General features: G+C 38.5%; 1 protein-coding gene and 1 long non-coding RNA gene across 8 annotated transcripts in view; one reads left to right on the plus strand and one right to left on the minus strand.

Moving 5' to 3' along the window:
• The window catches only part of GRIA1 (glutamate ionotropic receptor AMPA type subunit 1), a 237,883-nt gene that overhangs the window by 41,496 nt on the left and 173,869 nt on the right, over window positions 1-22,518 (plus strand). The gene's annotated exons all lie outside the window — the stretch shown is intronic.
• Window positions 8,162-9,380, minus strand: LOC120304797. The gene is made up of 3 exons (XR_005555836.1): window positions 9,292-9,380; window positions 8,607-8,665; window positions 8,162-8,355 (listed from the first exon to the last, which is right to left on the minus strand). It is a non-coding gene; the product is annotated as an uncharacterized LOC120304797 (long non-coding RNA).

Raw genomic sequence — 22,518 nt, forward strand, 5'->3', positions numbered from 1 at the left:
ATCCGATGGAGCCGCGGTGGGGGCTGGTGCCGTGCGACCCCTGTCAGCCCCTCTGCCAGCCTGGCTGCTCCCCCCCCCAGCCGTCCCTCTTGCCCCGCTGCCTGCCCGAGCCGCTTTGGGGACAGCAGGAGGAAGAAGGGGAGGAGGAAGAGGAGGGCAAGGAAGCTGGGCCCCAGGAGGCGGCTCTCCTCTCCTACCTTTGCTGAATCTCCTTCTTCCTTCCCAGCATCCTGGATTCCAGCGTGCTTCCCAGCCAGCGGGTCCAATGGTCAGGCTGGCTGGGGATCGCAGGGGCTGGTCTCCCTTGGGCCGTGGCTTTCAGGAGGGCTGGCCCGCTCAGTGGAGCCTCCAGCAGGCCGCTCCCAGCAGGGGTCCCAGGGCTTCCCTGGGTGGCTCCAAGGCCACGAGGCCCTGGCCGCACTTCTCCCAGGGGGTGGAGCACCCAGGCGCAGGGCCAATCAGGACCCCTGCAGGAGGTAAGTCTGCCTGAGAGAGAGAGAGAGAGAAGGAAAGCAAAAGTGCCTCTCTGTCTCTCTCTCTCTCTCTACAAATGGCAGAGGAGGCCATGCGGAGATGGATGTGGAGCAGTGTCTCAGTTCCTAAGACCATTGGAAATATGTGTTTTCCGATGGTCTTAGGTGACCCCTATGAAAGGGTCATTCGATCCCCAAAGGGGTCGTGACCCACAGGTTGAGAACCGCTGACTTAGACTTGTATATCACTTCACAGTGTTTTACAGCTCTCTCTAAGTGGTTTACAGAGTCAGCATAATGCCCCCACTGGTTAATTGTTCTAACTGTCAGGAAGTTTCTCCTTAGTTCTAGGTTGCTTCTCTTCTTGATTAGTTTCCAACCGTTGCTTCTTGTCCTGCCTTCAGGCGCCTTGGAAAATAGCTTGACTCCCTCTTCTTTGTGGCAGCCCCTGAGATATTGGAATACTGCTATCATGTCCCCCCCCTCGTTCTTCTCTTCATTAAACTAGACATACCCAATTCCAGCAGCCTTTCCTTATATGCTTTGGCCTCCAGTCTCCTAATCATCTTTGTTGCTCTTCTTCTCTGTACTCTTTCTAGAGTCTCAACATCTTTTTTACATCGTGGTGACCAAAACTGGATGCAGTATTCCAAGTGTGGCCTAGCCAAGGCATTGTAAAGTGGTATTAATATTTCATGTGATCTTGATTCTATCCCTCTGTTAATGCAGCCCAGCACTGTGTTGGCCTTTTTGGCAGCTGCAGCACACTGCTAGCTCATATTTAAGTGATTGTCCACTAGGACTCCAATGTAGAACCTTATGTTTTTCACTATTGAATTTCAATTTGTTAGATAGTGCCCAATGTTCAAGTCTGTCAGGATCCTTCTGTATCTTAAGCCTGTCTTCTGGAGTGTTGGCTATTCCTGCCAGCTTAGCGTCATCTGCAAATTTGATGAGTTCCCTATCTATCCCCTCGTCCAAATCATTGATGAAGATGTTGAAGAGCACTGAGCCCAGAACAGAGCCTTGGGGCACCCCACTACTCACTTCCCTCCATGTAGATGCAGTTCCATTGAGGACTATACGCAAAGTATGACAGGTCAGCCAGCTACGAATCCATCTGATGGTGATCTCGTGGTGATGCATTTGAATTCAGGCAAGCATATATGGTCCAAATATGTGGTCCATGATCTCCTAAAATAGGAGGCATCGAAGCAAATTGTGTTCTCTTTCCAGTTCTGAGGAGATGCCCCTTTGTTTCTGTCTTCAGCATCAATTAGGTTGGAGTGAGGCTGCAGGATTATTCCTCGTCCTTTTCCCAACAGCCATATCTCTGCAGTCATAGCATTCCCTTCTTGTTTGCCTTCAGTTCTTCAGACACCAGAGCTGGAGATGCCAAGTCCAGGCCTTGACTGCATTTAGACAACATTCCAAACATGTCACATGTACCTAATGCCTTGTGTTCATCTCCCATCTCAAATGAAATCTCCAGAGTGATGGAAATTGGCTTCACCACTTCATTTTCTTTTTGATGGTATGCCTCATGTGACGTGGGCTCCAGCGTTCTCTGGGATTTGTTGCTCTGCAGATGCTATTCTGCCTCCCACCTTCCTTTCATGCCTTCTGCCTGCCTCAGATTTGTTCATCATTCCAGGGTGACGTGACCCACAAATTGAGAAAAATACAGAGACATTATGTACTTGTGTTTGAACTTCTCATTATATTTATCTCAGTGTAATTACCAAACCATCTGAGCTTCATGTTCGAACAAATTCCCTAAAGGACAATTTATATTATCTTTAAGCTTTTTGATGGTTGCCCTTGTAAGCCCATCTCAACATCAGGGTAATCTTCTACTTTTATTTTTATGTTTTCTTCTTCAGCACATGATGAATAGTGTGTTCATCCCATACCTATTTTAGTGTCTTGCCTATGAAGTTTCCCACATGAACATTAAATCAAGGAGTAAATTTGTAAAAGCTGTAATTTCTTTATAAAAGGTTTACTAGCTTATTTTACATAAAAGACAGCTTGGAAACTATTATTCCCAGTTATTTGGGGCTTGTCTATCTTTCATAAAAAAAAGGAAACATAAATACGAAAATCATATTTTGAAGAATGAAAAATTAATAACTTCCAAAAAGCTTGCCTTCGGTGCTGTTGCAAATTATTGCTTTGTAATGGTGTATTCCTCTGAGGATCATAAACTTCGTTAACTAGATTGCTGTAGGTTGGGAGAGCTGAAAAGAGAGAACAGGCATATGAGTGACAAACTTCCAATATGCATTGACAGAAGGGAGGATGATTTTCTCTTCTTAAGTAGTATCACTTTGATAATCCATGGAGAATTTGTGAGCATCATTTTTTGGAGTGTGAACTTTGGTAATTCCATCCAACTACTCTATTATCACTGCCAAAACTATGGTTCTTGATCAGATCACTCAAGGTTGCCAGATAAAATTCACAAGGTATTTATTTATTTATTTTTACCTTAAGAAGACCACTGTTAATCTAGAAATACCTTTAAAGAATGTCAGGAAAAACAGTTGTAGTATCTTAAAAGATTAATAGTAGTGCAGTATAAGCTTGTGTTAATTACATTCCTGTTTCTTCGATAAAATGGCCTCCAGTCTATGAAAGCTGATACCATTATAGAAAGATATATATATTTAAAAGAGATTGTTGCAATATTCCTATCAGAAGATTTACAGGAATCATAAAAAACATGAATCTGATCAAATCAGATTTTATGTTGTCGTACTTTTCATTTAATGAAGGCCAAAAAAATAAAGTGGAAAAAGTTAAGAATCTTCTTGAAACATAACCATATTAAACACTGTTATAATTACTTTATTTAAGTGTGTAATAAAACTAAGTAGAAAGCAAACTTTCATTGATGGTACATAAAGGTACTTCTAAACTAGCCTTTCACCTCTTGGTTCAGCAATTAAATGTGGACATTTATAGACAGTTATTAACCAATCCCCTACCACTTTCTTATATAACTTTGGTTGGCTTCAAACGCAAGATAGCATTTTATAAAGAAGTAGTTTAAGATTCCTAGTTTGACTGATTTATTTATTTATTTATACACTTGTTTAAAACAATTATACAGCTGTTCAACTTATAACCAAGTCTAGGTAGTGTCCAATCAAAGATTAAAGTTCACAACATCATATTAAAACTGTAAAAATAAACATATTAAAACAATAAAAACAACAAAAACCTGTCACCTAGTCAAATTTATGGTGTGTAGTTACCTAACTTATCTCAATGCTTGGGGAAAAGCCAAGTCTTCAAAGCTTTATGGAAGGCTAGGAGGGTAGAGGCCTGCCAAATTTCAGGGGGAAGGGTGTTCCATAGAGCAGAGGCTGCCAAGCATGTGCCCGAGAGATGCTTCCTAGCTCTCATCAGATGGAAAGTTTTAAGGACTACAAGTGTGTCTACCCTTTCTGACTTGGTAGGATGGATAGATGTCCTTAGGGAAAGGCAGTCCCACAGACTTAAATTTTTCTTAATAGCAACAGCAATAGCACTTAGACTTATATACTACTTCACAGTGCTTTACAGCCCTCTCTAAGCAGTTTACAAAGTAAGCATATTGCCCCCAATAATCTGGGTCCTCATTTTACTGGTTTTGGAAGAATGGAAGGCTGGGTCAACCTTGAGCTGGTGAGAATCGAACTGCTGAACTGCTGGCAGCCAGGAGTCAGCAGAAGTAGCCTGCAGTACTTCATTCTAATCACTGTGCCACCATGGCTCATTTTCTTAATATTATCTACGTGTAGTAGAATCAATGTGGAAACTGAATATTATCTCCCAACTTTTATAAAATATGTAAAACTCACATTATTTTTGGGATCTTATCATAAATGTTGAGAATGCTTCATCATGCTTGGCCTAGGAATTTACAAATCTAGGATACCAACAGTCCTGTCTTAAATTAGATCCAGTTTAATAGATAAATATATATTGAATATGAGCTTCTGTTTCTGTCTAACATAATAACTTCCAATTGATCTCCTAGTGATCTTATGATTCTGATCATACTTACTGTTGCCATGCAGATAATCAGGAAGTATTTATAAAATCACATTTGATTAATAGTATATGATGAAACATATGTGGGTTTTGAGATGGATTTGATATTCATTATAGTGGAGTTTTCTGCTTTGTCGGTCATACTTCCTCCCCAGTGATTACGCGACTTCCAAAATTCACTATCATTTTCACACTGTCTCTGTACTTGAAAAATTAGATATTTTTTCCTTTTTTGACTGTTGTGCTTGTGGAGTGCTTGTGCCTCCCCTTCATTTCTCCAAAATCCTGTCATAGAAATGAACTCTTGTGCAGATATGCCCCCTTACTGCTACAGTGGATATTATGTGCAATGGTTAGTTATACCGGTGAATGAACATCCTGTTTTTATCACAGTGTGCATCCCATTTAGAATAATCTATGCTGTGAAAAATATTTGTAATTATGTGCTTTTCAGTTCTGCTAGATACAGCTGTCTTGCACCAGAATTTACTATTCAGCTATTGTGAATATAAAGATGACAGGAAAGGACATCACAAAAGATCCAGCAAACATTTAAACCCTTGAGATGTTACAACTTGGAGAATTAGAATGAAATGACTTCCATTGTGCTAATTAGGAGGATATACTGTGAGAATGTGAAATACTCATACCACTACAGCAAGCACTGTCAAGGTCCAGTAGTGTAACAGTTCTAAGATTTTCACTGTTTTGAGTTCAGAGAGGATATTATTTCTATAGTGTGACAATAAATTGCCTAGATTTAGCCCTTAGTGTAAAATGGGGACATCTGTTAAAGTGCTGTTCCTTTTGACAAATATATTAAATCAGCCTGTAGAATAAATAGTGTCTTACATAGCTGCAAGTGGGAATATGATATCTCTGCAAGATGTCATAGCAACACGAGTTACTTAGCTGAGAAACTGCATCTGAATTGAAAGCTTGGGGAAGAAATGGGTAGGTAATCAACAGGGGACTAAGAAAGCCAATCACATGCTGTATTCAAAGTCCCAAATTCTCCAGGTGGGATTGAAGAAATGTAGCAGTTGTTGAATGATAAGCTATCTTGCCTCCAGGTCTTTTCTGTTCTCTAGTATAAATCTACCATAGATTGACTCAAAAATTAATTCAAGAAGATGAAATTCTTGTAAAAGCAAAATAAAATCCATTGTTATCCTTTTACTTCCTCCATGCAACATACTCTTAATCTTTCAGAAGAAGAAATTCTATTAACCTTCGTGTTTCTCAGAAAGTATTTATGGATTGCAAAAGGATAAAGGGGAAAAAAGACAATGTCCCCTATGTATTTTCAGGGTTAGCAGAACAAAATTTCTACTACAAAGCTATGTTTTGAAACATAATGTTATGGTATTTATTATTTTGATTTAATCTAATATGTGCTTTGCCAGTTAAAAACCACCACCTGCAGACAGTGTGAACGATCACCTAACTTTTCAGAGAGGGTGAATTCTCCATTTTTGAAACCTTTATTGAAACTCAGAAAACTATCCAATGGTATCATTTTCTTAGAGGAAGGCAACTTTTAGATTTAGTGTCATAATATTGGATTATAGCAAGCCATAGCTTGCCAGAGTAGAGTTTGACTATCCAGTAAGAATAATAAAGAAAAGCCTGTTTAGAGTCTTCCCTTCTTGTGAGGTACATGGAGTATGGGCCTTTTTGGTGGCAGCCCTATTCCCTGGAAATCTTACAACTGGAAGTATGGATTGCTTTTTGAAAGCAGATTAAGATATACAGGGGCAATTCGGAAATAAATCTCCATTTGGTTATCAATGACAGACACTCACAGATACAGAACTTTTATTATACACATTATAAAACTACATTACATTACTTTTCAATATCACCATTCAAATTGAGACACTTGTCATAACGTCTTACAAGATTTTAAATTCCTTAGTAGTAGTTGCCTGGTGCCAAATCTGAGCTATGGGGGGGGGGTGATCAAAAACATCCCAATGGAAGTGCTTCAAAAGTTCTTGGGTGCATCTAGTGGTGTGCGGGTGAGCATTATTGGGAACCAACACCACACTGGAAGGGGTGCCATAAAAAATCCTGCCAAATGTTAAGATGCCAAAGGAGTACTGCTAGTGAAGTTCATGGAGTGTGGTTCGACCATCAATTCAGAAGTCTACTGTGAAACATTACAAAAACTCAGATGAGCCATCCATAACAAGCGTTGGGGTTTGCTGATGGTGTGGTGTGGTGTTGGTTCATGATAATGCTTGCCCGCATTGTAAGATGTTATGACAAGTGCCTCAATTTGAATGGTGATTATGTTGAAAAGTAATGTAATGTTGTAGTTTTCTAATGTGTATAATAAAAGTTCTGTATCTGTGAGTGTTTGTCATTGATAATCAAATGGTGATTTATTTCCAAATTGCCCTTGTACTATCGCACCTGGCTTTTGGCCCTTAGTGGTGTTTGCACAGCCATCATGGGTAGATAGTATAGTAATTGTATTTTGGAATTTTCCACCCAGAGTTTATATGGATTAAGGAGATCTCTAAATGTGGTAAACAAATAAACAAGCAAATGCATTTAGTCTAACTTTCAAAAATGCAATCATTAATGATTTTACAAATGGACTCTTTAAATCATGTAAAATATATATTTAGTGTTGACTCCTGGTAGCTACCCATACAAATCCTTACCTTGGCAAGGTTTCAGAAGTGGCTTCCAATTACTTCTTCCCTAAGACTGAGAGAAAGTGACTGACCCAAGGACATCCAGTTTGGTTTGTACCTAAGGTAAGACTATATAGCACATGGCCTCCCAGTTTCTATCCAGGTGCCTCAACCACTGCATCAAACTGGCTTTCAGGTAATGTTAGGGGTTCATAATGTCATAACTTTATAAACAGGCCAGAAGGAAGTAAAAGAAGTTAATTCTTTAATCTTAAAATCTTTACATAAGGTGATATATTATATTGAGGCATAGCTTTTAGTAAAAATCATACAACATAATTGTGGCTGTACCAAACAGGTGAACGGTCTTAGAATAAGAGTAACTTCTGCTCTGCTTCTGCTCTATTTTTGCACAAAAATACTATATGAAATGCCATCTTTTTCAGGAGATTCCTCAAAACTTTTGCCAGCATTTATGCAACATTTTCTTCTTTATTGTTCCATTATTGCCAAATGATATGCTTCATTATTGGTGCTGCGGTAAAAGTACATTCCTTTTTTCCTTTCAGATTCAATTTTAGGGAAAAGCATATTTTTTTCCCCAAAGGAAAACGACATTTTGGTGAATTATACCTGGTCAGAGTGTGACATTCTTGCTTGTCCTTTAATTAAAGGATGGTGAAGGATGTGTGCACATTGGCTCAGCTTCCATGGTACTTTTACAGGTAGCCTTCAACTTATGGTCACAATCGAGCCCATTTGTTAAGTGAGTTCTGCTCCATTTTATGACCTTTCTTACCACAGTTGCTAAGTGAATCATTGCAGATGTTAAGTTAGCAACATTGTTAAGTGAATCTGGTTTTCCCATTGACTTTGCTGGTCAGATGGTCACAAAAGCTGATCACATGACCCCGGGACACTGAGACTGTCATAAAATATGAGTCAATTGCCAAGCATCTGAATTTTGATCACATGACCCTGGGAACGCTGGAATGTTCAGAAGTGTGAAAAGCAGTCGTAAGTCACTTTTGTCAGTGCCGTTGTAACTTTGAACAGTCACTAAATGAACTGTTTTAAGTTGAGGACTATTTGCACTTCTGCAACCTGCATCTTAGCTTTCCAAGTCTCAATTGAATCCCAGAGGAAGCCATCATAAGGTGTTTTCAAGTCAGGAAATGCAAAGGCAGCCAAGGAGACTGCAGAAAAATGGAGAGACAAGATTAAACGTAACTGGGATCCAACAACAACTGCAAAAATACCATCTTAAGCACTCCAGGCCTGGGTTAGACAAACAGAAACCTTTTATTCATAATATCGAAATGGAGGGCAAAGTTTGGTTTGGCATTATTAGTCTCGACTTCTTTAAAAGAAATAAAATCCTTCCTTCTCTGCCTAGCGGTCCAATTCAGTATCACTGCCCTTTCAAAATTATTTTCACAAGACTTACCAGAGTTGTTCTTCCAGCTTGTATGTTTTCTAAGAAAGTCACAGAAGGTTTTGATTTTTCTGCGGGAGAAATAAATATCCTATTTGTTATTGAACGACATAGCAACCCCAAGCAGTGATCTCCAGAATATAAGACTGTGAGGCATTTAGCAGAAACTTTTTGGAAGTGCCAATTATGTAGCTGTCTCGGACTGAGTTTTCGTACGCTTGGATTTGAAGCCCAGGATGGAAGGGACATGTATCATCTAGAGATACAGTTAGGAAGAGCATCAGCAATGCAAAAAATATTCCAGTCACTCAAAAGGCTGCTTGTCACATAAAAATGAACACAGCTTACTTTTATACACCATCCATCAAAAGTAGGATTGTGTGATGCTTTCTGGTTAAAAAAAAGTCAAACGGGAATTAATACTTTAAAGAGTTCAGGGCCATGTCTCTCCTGGAGGCAGGTGATGTGCAAAGATGGCAATAATTGAAATGGAGGAAGGATGGAATTTAGACAGCAGTCCAGATGATAATATGTGCTCAGCAGAGAGTTATAATGAGTGTGGAGTGATAGCAGAAAGTGTCAGCTGGGTTTTTATTTCATGATAATGAGCTGTGATTTGAGGCAACTTCCTTCTCAGCCTCAGGCCAGTATATAAGGTACCCAGGACACTTCCAAATAGTGTGGCAACAACTCTTACCCTAAATTTTAGGTGTCCCAAACTATAGTGGATCCTGCCAGCATCAGCACCTTTAAACAAAAGTTACCTTGAGGTAAGATGGGCGACCTATAAATTTTATAAATAAATAAATAAATAAATAGAAAAGATATTTTCTTTTTAAAAGAACATAGCTGTATATTTCTGAGATGAGTACATTTGACTGCTCTGAACTAATTCTGTGTGTTTTAGTTAAAACATTTTAAAAACTGAATCCTTTCTATGCTAGGAAAGCATAATAATAAAAGACTAATAAAACCAATAACTACTAGCAATAAAAAAGATCTCTCTCCTCTCTACACCATCAAAGGAAGGCTTGTGATCATAAATTGGTCTCTTTTTAGAGATGGCTGGGAAGGGAGAACTTAAAATGGCAATCAGATGTAAGGCTATTCCAGGCAAGGTTAAATTTGTATTATCTAAAAACAGTCCTCAGAAAAAAGCTAGTAAGAAAGCTTCATGATCTTAGGAGGTCATAGATATTTTTTCAAGTAATTTGGTCCTATTTGAAATGTTAAAGAGTAAAACAAGGAGACTGAATTGGGCTTAGAAAACTATGATAAACAGTGCAGGGCAGGCAGCGGCACGCTGTCCTCACTGCACGGAGAGGCTGGGTTGGGCGAGGCAAACTGGTGAGAAGCCGAACCTGCCTGGGCGTGAGCAGAGGTGGCAGTGAGCACATGGCGCCTGGCATCCCAGGTGACTGTTTTGCCTCACAGGCTGAACACGTTCTGAGTGCTTCCCTTTCACCTGGGACTCCAGACACTTGCTGCCACCTCTGCGCACACCCAGGCAGGTTCGGTTTCTCGCTGGGCTTGGGGGGCTGGATGGCATAGCACAGGTACCATGGACTCTCATGCCGCTCATGGCATCCCCTCCCCTGCAGTGTGTGAAGTGGGCAAGGGCCATTTGCTGGGCTCTTTCAGGGAATGCTGCTTTTCTTCATTCCTCCCGGAGGTGACTCTTCCCCAGCTGCGTTTCTTGCCTGCTTTTCATTGACACCTGTGTGTGCTCCCGGCCTGTTTTTTATCCTCTCCTCTCTCACTCCTCCTCCTTTTCTTTTTAGTGCAGTCCAACTGACTCTTTCTCCTCCCAAGGCTGCTTCTTTTTTTCTCTCTTCCTCTCCTGCCCAAACTGCCTCCTTTTATATCCCTTCCTATCTCCACCACCCTCCTCCTCCTTTCTCTTCCGGGTGAGCTGGAAGTGCCGATCCTGGGACCTTTGCCTCGCCCCAGCAGCCCTGCAGCTCCCAAGGACTCTTTCATGGCAAGTCTTTCACTGCACCGCTTTGGCTTGTTCCTTCCTCCACTACACTTGGCTGGGCTGGGCTGGCCTGCCTACCACCTGCCACGTGTCAATGTACCATCGGTGATATGTTTACCACTAGTTGAAAAGTTCTGTTGTATAGGCATCTGAGCTTGCCAAGAATTGAGGAAGGAAGATCTTTAAGATTATATAATATTGGTTATAACCAACCATCCAGAGCAGCTGGTTTCTCTGATTATACCTGTCTTTTCTGTATTAAATGGACTAAAGCAGCCTCTGAACTAGTTATTAGCAGGTAGGATAGACTGTCTATGTCTGCATTTGGGGGCAGATTTCTCATGCATTAAATTGATGGGATATTTTTTTTAATTCAAAATTCATAGGGAAATTTGTCGTAATAAATTATAAAAAGATGACAAGAGGTCTCTTCTACCTTTTTTGGGTAGTCATCTTAAATAGACATCTGCTACAATACATATCCAAACACTAAGCTTAGTTCTAGTTGATTTCATCCTACAGGATTGACAAAGATTTAGGCATAAGGTTTCCAGAAGTTTTCTCTGGCCCCCAAGTTTGCATGACCTGGAAGGTATATGGAGCAACATTGCAAGTTGATGCACTAGTTATGTTCATCTCTGTTTTATGTATTTTAAAACAAAAATGACATTAGGCAACATAAGAAATCCATACTGTGCAAAGAAATGGTATAGGTATAGATACCCAGTGAAGTATCTCATACTAATAATAAAATTATGAACATTTCCATTGTTAATAAATCCAGAGAACTTGACTCAGTATGAAAACCTTAGATGTCAGGATGAAAATGGATTTGTTTATAGAGATAAAAAGATGGCACAAACTGTACAATTGTCCAACTTCCTGCTGGTGTTGCAATTGAGTTTTCTTGTGGAAGTTGTCAGGGAGCATCAGAAATCTTCCTTCCCTTCCCTTCCCTTCCCATCAAGTAAATCACTGCTGGTGAGTAAGGAGAGAGCCAAGGTTTGTGAGAGTGGCTTGGAAATTGTCATGGAACATTGAAAATGAAGATCATGTGACCACAGTATCAGTGCAGCAGCATCTAATAGCACTAAAACAGCCACAACATTCCCCACTTTAATTCCCTCTAGAGCAGGGGTGTCAAATTCGCCACGTGACATGGCACAACATAATTCGACTTTTTTTCTCTTTGCCAGAAAAGATGGCCGCAGCTTCTGCATGACACACCCGGCCCACAGGCCAGCAGTTTAACACCCCTGCTGTAGAGTCATGGATTCAAAGATGTGGATATATTATGTAAATTAGCCCATTTGAGGTACTTTGGTTCAAAAATTTGTTTCTTTATGATGCCCTGTTTTGCCCATGACGACAAGAGTTTTAGTAGGATATGAATGAAATGTGTGGTACTTTATGGGCTCAAGATTATCACTGGTTGTGAAGTATCCAATGAGAGATTATAATCTTCAGAGAGTTCCCAACACATAGGAAAATAAGCTTCATTAGGGATCCACAGGGGAATTTTGAAAAATCAAACTGGTAGCCACAACTACATGATCATAATGAAAAGATGATCAACATTTAAATGGACACAACTGCTATATTCATCTCTTTATTTCAGGGGTGTCAAACTGCTGGCCTGTGGGCCGGTTGCATCATGCAGAGGCCACACTTATCCAGCTCCGGCAATGTGAAAAAAGTTGCGATACGTCATAATATGTCATGTGATGCAGCGAGTTTGACACCCATGCTTTATTTCTTCTCCTGTTTTCAGGGCATTTGTATCAAATAGAGATGATGGTTACTACACCCATTGATTTTGTTGTAAGTATTTGCTTATTCAGAAAAAAGGCAAAAGTAAACAATGTGTTAAAAAGGAGAGATTTGAAATATCTTCATCAAACCGATTCTTGCAAATAGGTGCTTTGTTGTAGGATTCATGTACTCTGGCAGTTATTTTGTGAGATTTCTTATAAAATGCTCTCAAAATTTCACATGTATCTACTAGCACCAACATTTAAGGTTGTTTGACAGGGAATATTATTTTAGTCTGTCAAATGTTGATACAAAAGGTTTGTTCCTTAATCAAGAGAATGATAACATCCATAAGTCTAAAACAGCCAATGCAAATCAAGAGAAATGGGGTAATTCCAGGAGGCACATTTATAATTAAAATTACACCACTGTGACCACAGCATTTGCCATTAGGAACAGACCAAGCTTAGCTGCAGAGGATTGCATGAAGTCATTCTTGACCTAAAATATAGAAATGTAATGGAAAATTACTTCCCCTTGTCAAGCAACTAAAGCTCCTATAGGTGGCAGTGAGTCCATATTTCTTTCTTAAAAATTCAAGCAGAAAGTTTGTGCTTAATGTTTACATCTTAGAGCATGTGCAAATCTTTTTTTCTCAATTTCAAATATTCCATCAGCACTAAGTGCTGATTCAGAATTGGACTCATTTTGAATCAATTCATCAGTGCAGACATTCAAATCAAATAGTTGAATTGGTTCAGTTCAGATTTCTGAAAAGATTTAGAAAAAGGCATTTGTCTATTTGGAAGACTGAATAATTTGGAAGCATTCAATGTAATGTGTCAACTTTCTCATTCGATCCAGCAATTTAATGAAATCACCTCTGTTTTTAATCTCCACATCAAAAAATTCCATACCTCTAGTATGCATGTTCAAATGATTGGTCTCAGATGATATTTGAAGTTAAGCCAACAATCAACCCCAAGACTCGAATCATTTTTGCTCTTCAATACTTTGATAAATATCTAACTTTGCAAATCATCCCAGGTTGTTTCTGTTTGGCTCAGTCATTTCACCTATATAATGTTCTTTATATTTTTTTTGTTTGCTTCTTTTAGTTTTAATTCTTTTAGTTCTTTCTTATCATTTTCAAACACCTTAACGATGCAGCTTTGTATGTATTCCTCCAGTGGTTGGGTTCCATCTAATTTATTTGTTCCTCAGGTAAAAACTCTGGGTTGATTTGTTGGACAATCCATTTGTTCGTTTTCTTGGCTGTACTTCTTTTGTACTATTCATGAAATGCTAGATTTTGGCAGATTAATATCAGTTTCATTTTCAAACAGAATTATCTGGTGAGTAATACTTCAGTACATTGTGATTCCAGGGTTATGATAAGTTATCAGAAAAAATGACAGTTGCTTGTTGTAGGTCTAGTGCCCTGCATTTATCAGCCAAGAACCAGAAGGATTTTAAATGCTAATCCTTGTTCCTTTGGTGATACACAGCATGTGTCACCTTGGACAAGATGCTTGGTATCTGCATTCATCAAGGCCGTTCATCTGAAAAGATTCCCAGAGATTCTCAAACTATAAATTCACTGACTGGAAGATTAAACCTTGGCTAAGAATCTTTTGGACATCAGTAACAGAAAAGGGGGCATTCGCCATTGCACTAATATGAGAATATAAAGTAGATATTTATTAAATTCACATCTGATATCATATCAGGATTTGCAGGTATCCTGGAGTGAAGAAGCTAGAGCAGTGGGAAAATAGTGCTGGTAAGAAATTTAATTTAGATACATGTATGATAATACTCAGAGGGAATATTAACACCCATCAGAAAATGGAGGACAAGAATTCATAGGATGATAATGAAAAATGGTTTGTGGAGAGCTGTGGGGATTAAAATTAGTGATAAGATGATTTAGAGAAAAGGTTATACAAGATTAAAATCTATGTAAATGAATAAATCAAAATATAACTTGAAAGATGAGAAATGGAATTAAACCCTATTTCAAACCTCAGTTTCATATATGAGCTCTTTTGTTTTGCTTACGCAGATGCGTGTGTCCTAACACTCTCATGTTTTCAAAATTGCATAATATAACTCTTTGGAAAATCAATTTCAGTTTTGATTCAGATGAATTCATTGGATTTTTAGACAAATCCAAACCGTTGTTTGATTACTTTGACTACATAAAAAATTAAACCTTTGAAACCGATTAGCTGGAAAATTTCTTGCAAACTAATCATCATTCTTCGCTTCCTTTGAAGATAAGAGGGAAAATTACATATTACAAGTATTATAAATATTAATGAATGAAGAAGAGTACAATACTCTTCCAGGAAGGAAGTTCACAATATATAATATTAGTATCATCAATACGTCACGGTAAGCAATTTTTTCAGGATTCTCATGACTAATTTTAACCATATTAAAGTTTTTCATATGAGGCGGTGTATTTTTTTTTAACTAACCTAAACAGTTAATCCTTGGGCTCTGTTTAAACTTCCATGAAAACAGTTTGCTGAGTGGAATGAGCAATTGCTGAAGACAAAATGAAATTCTTTTACTCCCTTGTGTTATAGGCCAGGAGCATGTGTGACTCTCTCAGGGTGATGAAGGGACAGAGCAGAGCGCATCTCACTGCCCGTGACATAAGCTGTAATTCTTAATGACTGTGAATGTACAGGTGAACATTTTCTTGGAGGTGCTTAATTCTTCCATTTAAAACAAAATCAGATTCTTGACAACAATGAGAACTAGTACAGATAGTCCTCGACTTACAACAATTCATTTAGTGACTGTTTGAAGTTACAACAGCAATGAGAAAAGTGACCCTTTTTTCACACTTAAGGACCATTGTATGAGCCCCATGCTCGCAAGATCAAAATAATGCAGCTTGACAACTGACTCATATTTGTAACGGTTGCAGTGTCCCAGAGTCATGCGATCACATTTGTGGCCTTCTGATAAGCAAAGTCAACGGGGAAGCCAAATTCACTTAACAACCGGGTTACTAACTTATCAACTCCAGCGATTCACTTAACAACTGTGGCAAAAAAGGTGGCACAATGGGGCAAAACTAACTTAACGAATGTCTCACTTAGCAACAGAAATGTTGGGCTCAGCTGTGGTCGTAAGTTGAGGATTACCTGCATTACAGCAGATATGGAGGCATCAACCATTAGTGTGGTTTAAAATGCACCTGCATGAAGGAGAAATTCATGGAACCAGTTCAGATTTATAGAACCCTCCACTTCAGAAGACACTTGGATGTCTCATATAAGATCCATTAACTTTGCCAAGAAATTAAAAGACGCTTGCTCCTGGGGAGGAAAGCTATGGCAAATCTAAACAGCATTCTAAAAAGCAGAGACATCACCCTGCCAACAAAAGTGCGTATAGTCCAGGCCATGGTTTTCCCAGTGGCAATGTATGGCTGTGAAAGTTGGACCATAAGAAAGGCTGAGCGCAAAAGAATTGAGGCCTTTGAATTATGGTGCTGGAGAAGACTCCTGCGAGTCCCTTGGACTGCAAGGCGTTCAAACCGGTCAGTCCTAGAAGAGATCAACCCCGACTGCTCTTTAGAAGGCCAGATCCTGAAGTTGAAGCTCAAGTACTTTGGCCACCTAATGAGAAGGAAGGATTCACTGGAGAAGAGCCAAATGTTGGGAAAGATTGAGGGCAATAGAAGAAGGGGACGACAGAGAATGAGATGGCTGGATGGAGTCACTGAAGCAGTAGGTGTGAATTTAAATGGACTCCAGAAGATGGTAGAGGACAGGAAGACCTGGAGGAACATTGTCCATGGGGTCGCGACGGGTCGGACACGACTTCGCAATTAACAACAACAACTTTGCATGAAATACTTTTGCGGCCTATGGACAATTATTTCCCCATGATACAGTATATGCAACTGTTGTACAAATGGAAATTAATAAGACTGCTACAGTCAAGTACCAAATAGAGATTAGGCTTCCTTTTGGAGCCATATAGGAGATGCATTTGCAAATGTGATAAAATGATCTCCCTAAGCCAAAGAGTTATTGTAAAATCTAATAAATGCCTTGTAGATATGAAATTAGTGCTGTGCATGAACATTCTGCTGATATTCTTTCCTTCTAGTTCTCATTCAGTTTAATGAAGACAATATTCTTCTGACATTTCCTTCAAAGAAGAGGACTGCATGACATTCTCATAGGTGGAATAGGTTGTTTTTATTTAGTGATGGTCAATGTATAGATCATTGTCTGAATATCCTCTTTTTCCTGGTACAATCATCTCTCCAAAAGAGTTTAGGACCTCCCTAATTTTTCCATGCTTCAATTTAATTTCCAGAGAAAGAAAAATTATTCCATGATGCTTTTTTTTAGATTGGAAAATGTTAATAGCCAGGTAGATTTCAAGGGATTGAAAGGCAGTTAACAGAAAACAAGAAGACCTTTAAACAATAAAAGGGGATCAGAATGCCATGAAGAGAAATTCAAAAGGAATTCTCACAGGCTCTAAAAATAACTTGAAAAAAACAGATAACTCTTCCAAGGGAAGAAACATTTTGAGAAATTGCAAGGAAGAACTGGACACTGTGTTATATATAACATACCGAAACATATTAACAATGTACTTGGAAATAAATAAATAAAAATTGAATGCATACATTGTATTGCCAAATAATAGTTGTAATGAAGTCAAACTAAAGTTTTAATTCACTGGAAGGAACATCCTGAGTTCAGCAATACCATAAAAGCACGTTACTATAGGCTTAAAGAAAGGCAACTTGATTTTACCAATCTCAGTTCATTTGCAATTCTAAATTCTACTTCTCCCCACTGTTCTGGAGATCAGATTTTGAGAGTGATTTCCCTTGCTTTCACTCCTTCTCTAGCATTATAACATTTTTAGGTGTTTATTTAATAGTTTGTTCTGGACTAGAATTTATTACAAGTAGTTTTTGGCTTATGACCATAACTGAGCCCAGAATTACAATCAGAGGTCATTGTGGTGATTAAGCGGGTCACCGTGTGACTAAACGCAATTTTACAACCTTTTTTGCAGCAGTCATTGTTAAGTGAACACGGCGGTCATTAAGCAAATGCATTTTATCCAATGGACATTTTTTTGCTAGAAAGAAGAGTAGAGTAGAGTAGAACATAACAGAACAGAGCTGGAAGGGACATTGGAGGCCTTCTAGCCTAGCCCCCCACTCAAGCAGGAGAACCTACCGTAAATGCCGGCGTACAAGGCGACCCAGCGTATAAGACGACCCCCGTCTTTATAGCTGGGCCGCATTCCTAGAACGTCGTCTTATACGCCGGAAACTACCAGTATTTCTGGCGTATAAGACGACTCGGCGTATAAGACGACCCCCGTCTTTGGCGCCGATTTCAGCGCTCGCGGAAGTCGCCTTATACGCCGGCATTTACGGTATATCATCTCAGACAAGTGACTGTCCAGCATCTTCTTAAAAACCTCCAGTGATGGAGTGCCCACGATTTCTGAAGGCAAGCTGTTCCACTGGTTAATTGTTCTCACTTTTAGGAACTTTCTCTTTAATTCCAGATTGCTTCTCTCTTTGATCAGTTTCCAACCATTGTTTCTTGTCCTGCCATCTGGTGCTTTGGAGAATAATTTGACCCCCTCTTCTTTGTGGCAGCCCTTCAAATACAAGGCAAAAATCCTGGTCATATGACCTCTAGGATGCTGCGAACAGCCATAAAGGTGAGTTGGTTGCCAAGCACTCAAAATGTAATCACTTGAGCACAGAGTATGCATGTGCTGCAACTGTTGGAGTTTCAAAATCAAATCATAGGTATCTTTTGGTATCTATGTTGTTGTCATTTCAAATGGTTTCTAAGGGACCAGTCGTAAGTCGAGGACTACTTCCATAGGAAACTTACAATGATTTGCAAAAGTGGCAACAGTGATCTTTTTTTCAATATCCTATGATAAAGAATGAATGGGAAAAGAAAAATGTTGTTACAGTGATGTGCAGATTTGGAACTCTGTTCACAGCTGATAAGCTTTAAGGACACATAATGGGGCCTTCTTACTATAGAAATATCACTTAAAAATTTTGCCACAACTTTTCTGTTACATCTGAACAAGTATCTTAGGTAAGTAGGTTGAGTAGTGATTTAACCCTACTTTCAGGGGGTTGGATTTTTTTTTCTGTTGAACAACTCTGACAGTAGCAGTATCTAACTTTTCGTTCTTGAATCTTAATACTAACTACATGTCTAGTCTTGCTACATAGCGTAGGTTGCTCCTGGTCAGAACTTTGATTGTCGAACAATTTGTAGCTCCAGGCTCTCATTGGATTAGTGTATAAATGGAAAAAGATGCCTTTTGTTAAACCAGTAATGGACTGTCTAAGCCATTAGATCTGGCACAATCATTTTATGAGGATTCTTTCTCTCCTGGGGCAGTTTATATTGCATTATTCATGGAGGCTATTTCCATGGTAAACTCTTGTATTGTAATGATTACAGACCTCTCTTCATTTGCCTGTGCCTTATTTTCAATGCAAAACTCAGCCTTGGCATTTTAAATTCCTTAAGGAGAAAATCCTTCTGTAACTACAAGAGAATCCGAGATGCTAAAACACATTACTCTGATGAACAATCAACCCATTTCTAGTTTTAATGGCACCTTGTGATGTACTTTGTTGCAATTATAAACAGGGCAGATTATATTCACAAAGTGCAGTATGGGGAGACAGTTCCACTTTTTTTTTTTAATCCACGGTTAACCGCCACGGGAAAAGAACACAATAGCTTTTAGGGCAGTGGTTCTCAACCTGTGGGTCGGGACTCCATTTGGAGTCAAACGACCATTTCACGGGGGTCGCCAAACAACACAGTCCGCCATTTTTCCCCCTTTTCCTTAGCTGTGCTACTCCCTTTTATTCTATTGGCTTTTGAAAGCCAATAGAATAGACTCTCTTTAATTAAAAAAGTTTTTATTTTCCATTTATTCATACAAAATACAATTAACCATTGGTACCGCCTGCCCATTCCCCCCAGGCTGCGTCCACTCTCTCTAAACCTTCCCTACTCCCCTCCTCTTTTTCTCCTCCCCTCCTACTCTCTTCCCCTCCCCATCTCCTCTAACCATCCTACTTCCTCCCTACTCCTTCCTCCCCTCTCATCCCTCTCACACACATGAACACAGCATAGGGGAAATGCCCAAGCATTTGCCATAACTATATTATCATTACCCACCCACCCACCCACCCTCAACCCTCCCCCCCTCGCTTCCCAGAGCAGAGTACAGGGTTATTAATAAGAAGGTTAACAATAATAAAAAAATGGAAAAAAAGAAAGAAAAGAAAGAAAAAAGAAAAAAAACATCATACTTAACCTTTAACTCCCCTTAAATTAAGACATATAAACAAATCTCTACAACAATTACTATAAAATTTACTCATAAAATAAATGAAACTTTAAAGTACCATATTTTTTCTGAATATAATCTATCCATCTTCTCCATACAATAATATATCTTTCTTGTGTATTTTTTCCCAGCCCAAATGAATTTATTGATACCCTTCTGCCATTCCTCCAAATTTACATCTTTTTTTAAAATAGGTATCATCTGAAACAAAAAAAGAAACTTTCGTAGAACATTCATTTTTACAGCTGAAATTCTCCCCAACAGTGACAATTGCAATTTTTTCCAGTCATTTAAATCCTTTTGCACTTTTGCCCATAGTAATTCATAATTATTTTTATACAATTTTCCATTTGAGGCAGTTAAGTATACTCCCAGATATTTAACCTTTTTCACCATCTGAAAACCTGTAGCTTTAACCAAACTTTCCTTGTCATTGGCTAACATATTCTTAGATAATATCTTAGTCTTATGGTTATTAACCTTAAAACCAGAAACTTTTCCATAATGTGTTATAAGTTCTAATAAACAATCAACCGCCCTAATCGGTTGTTCCAAAATCAAAACCAAATCATCCGCAAAAGCCCATAATTTATACTCATTTTTTCTTATCTTTATGCCCTTGATTACCGTTGATTCTCAAATCTGGATCAACAAAATCTCCAATGTTAAAACAAATAACAATGGAGATAATGGACATCCTTGTCTTGTCCCTTTTTCAATATTAAAAGTCTCAGTCAATCCCCCATTAACAACAATTTGAGCCGATTGTTGCTGATATATAGCTTTAAGTGCATGTAAAAAATTATCCCCAAAATTCATTTTCTCTACCAGTGAGAATAAGAATTGCCAATCTAATTGATCAAAGGCTTTTTCAGCATCCAAAAATATAAAAGCCACAGGAATCTGGTTGTTCTTATCCAAATACTCAATTAAGTTAATAATTTGTCTAACATTATATTTCATGTATCGCCCTGTTATGAATCCTGATTGATCACTGTGAATCAAATCCTTCATAACCTGCATTAATCTATTTGCCAAAATTTTTGTAAAAATCTTGTAATCTACATTTAATAATGATATCGGCCTATAATTCTTAGGCTCTGTAAGATCTTGATCCTCCTTCGGAATCAATGATATAAACGCTCTTTTCCAAGAAGGAGGAACTTGTGCTCCCAGCAAGATACTATTAAAAAGCTCCTTTAATGGCTCCAACATTTCTTCATATAAATTTTTATAATACGTCGACATCAATCCATCTGTTCCTGGAGACTTTCCCACCTTTAACTGCTTGATAGCTAAGCCAATTTCCTCCACAGTAATTAAACAATTCATCCCATTTTGCTGTTCCTCAGAAAGTTTAGGAAAATGTACTGATTGTAAATATTTATCTATATCCATTCCCTTTATATTATCACTTGAGTATAGTTTTGTGTAAAAATCTAAAAAACTCTTTTTAATCAAATTTTGCTGAAAAACCTCAGTACCTTTATATTTTACTTTCTCTATAATCCTAGCCTTCTGTTTCTTTTGTAACTGATAAGCCAACCACCTCCCAGTATTATGTCTCATATAACGCAAATTGGTAGCCACCTGATCTGCCATCAACATATTAAATTGTTCCCTAAGCATCTTTATAGAAACCTTTAAGTTATTGGGTTAAGAGCAAGCGCTTCTTCTTTTATTTTAATCTCATCTTCTATTTCTCTACGTTTTTCTATCCTTTTATCCCTAAAAACTTTATTTAAATCAATTAAAATTCCCCTCATATACGCCTTACTGGCGTCCCAGACCATGGGCATCGATGTACCCTTATTCATATTTAAAGCAAAAAACTCCTTTAAATACTCTTTACATTTTTGTACAAACTCTCCCCGGGTAAACAAATTCTCATTCAATCTCCAAGACCTTCTGTTCCCATCTTCCAGGTATAGCTCCATCCACACAGGACTATGGTCTGAAAGGGTCTTGGGAAAGATTTTTACCTTTCTCACCCTAGAAAGAAAATCACTAGTAATCAAAAAGAAGTCAATCCTTGAAAATGACTGGTGTCTATCTGAATAGAAGGTAAAATCTCTATCACTTGTGTTCCTTTCTCGCCAAATGTCAATAAGTTCCAACTCTTCTTTCAAATCAAAAAAAGTTTTGGGTAATTTAGTTTGAATGAAATTTTTTGAAGAGCTCTTTTTATCTATAGTTATATCCAAAACTCCATTCCAATCACCCATCAAAATTACAGATTTATAATCCAACTGGGATATCTTCCCATGCAAAACCTTATAAAATTGCTTCTGTTGTTGATTAGGGGCATATAAACTAACAATAAGAACTTTCTTGCCTTGTAACAGTAGTTCCACAAAGACATATCTTCCTTCAAGATCAACCTCAATTAATTTAGCCGATAAATTTTTCTTCACATAAATTACAACACCCCCTTTTTTCCCTGGAGCTGGAGCTATAAAATGTGATCCCAAACGAGAATTTGTCAGATATTTTGAGTCTTTTGAAGTTATATGAGTCTCTTGCAAACATATCAAGTCATTATTATGTTGTTTCAAATAGTAAAAGACCTTTCTTCGTTTCTGAGGTGAATTTAAGCCATTAACATTCCAGGTCAGGAACTTGGCCATCTACACCAGCCTGAAGCCTTTGAAGCATAGCCTGAAGATCAACTGTCGAGGATCTTTTAGGTCTTGCCCCTCCCACAGGCTCTGTAGTAACCATTCCTTCTACTTTATCGCCACTCTTCTGCTGTTGCTCTTTTTCTTTGCGTTTATGGGCAACTCGTGTCATCCT

Source organism: Crotalus tigris, unplaced genomic scaffold (assembly GCF_016545835.1).
Source record: "Crotalus tigris isolate CLP2741 ecotype Arizona unplaced genomic scaffold, ASM1654583v1 scf7180000017658.5313226, whole genome shotgun sequence".
Taxonomy (NCBI): Eukaryota; Metazoa; Chordata; class Lepidosauria; order Squamata; family Viperidae; genus Crotalus; species Crotalus tigris.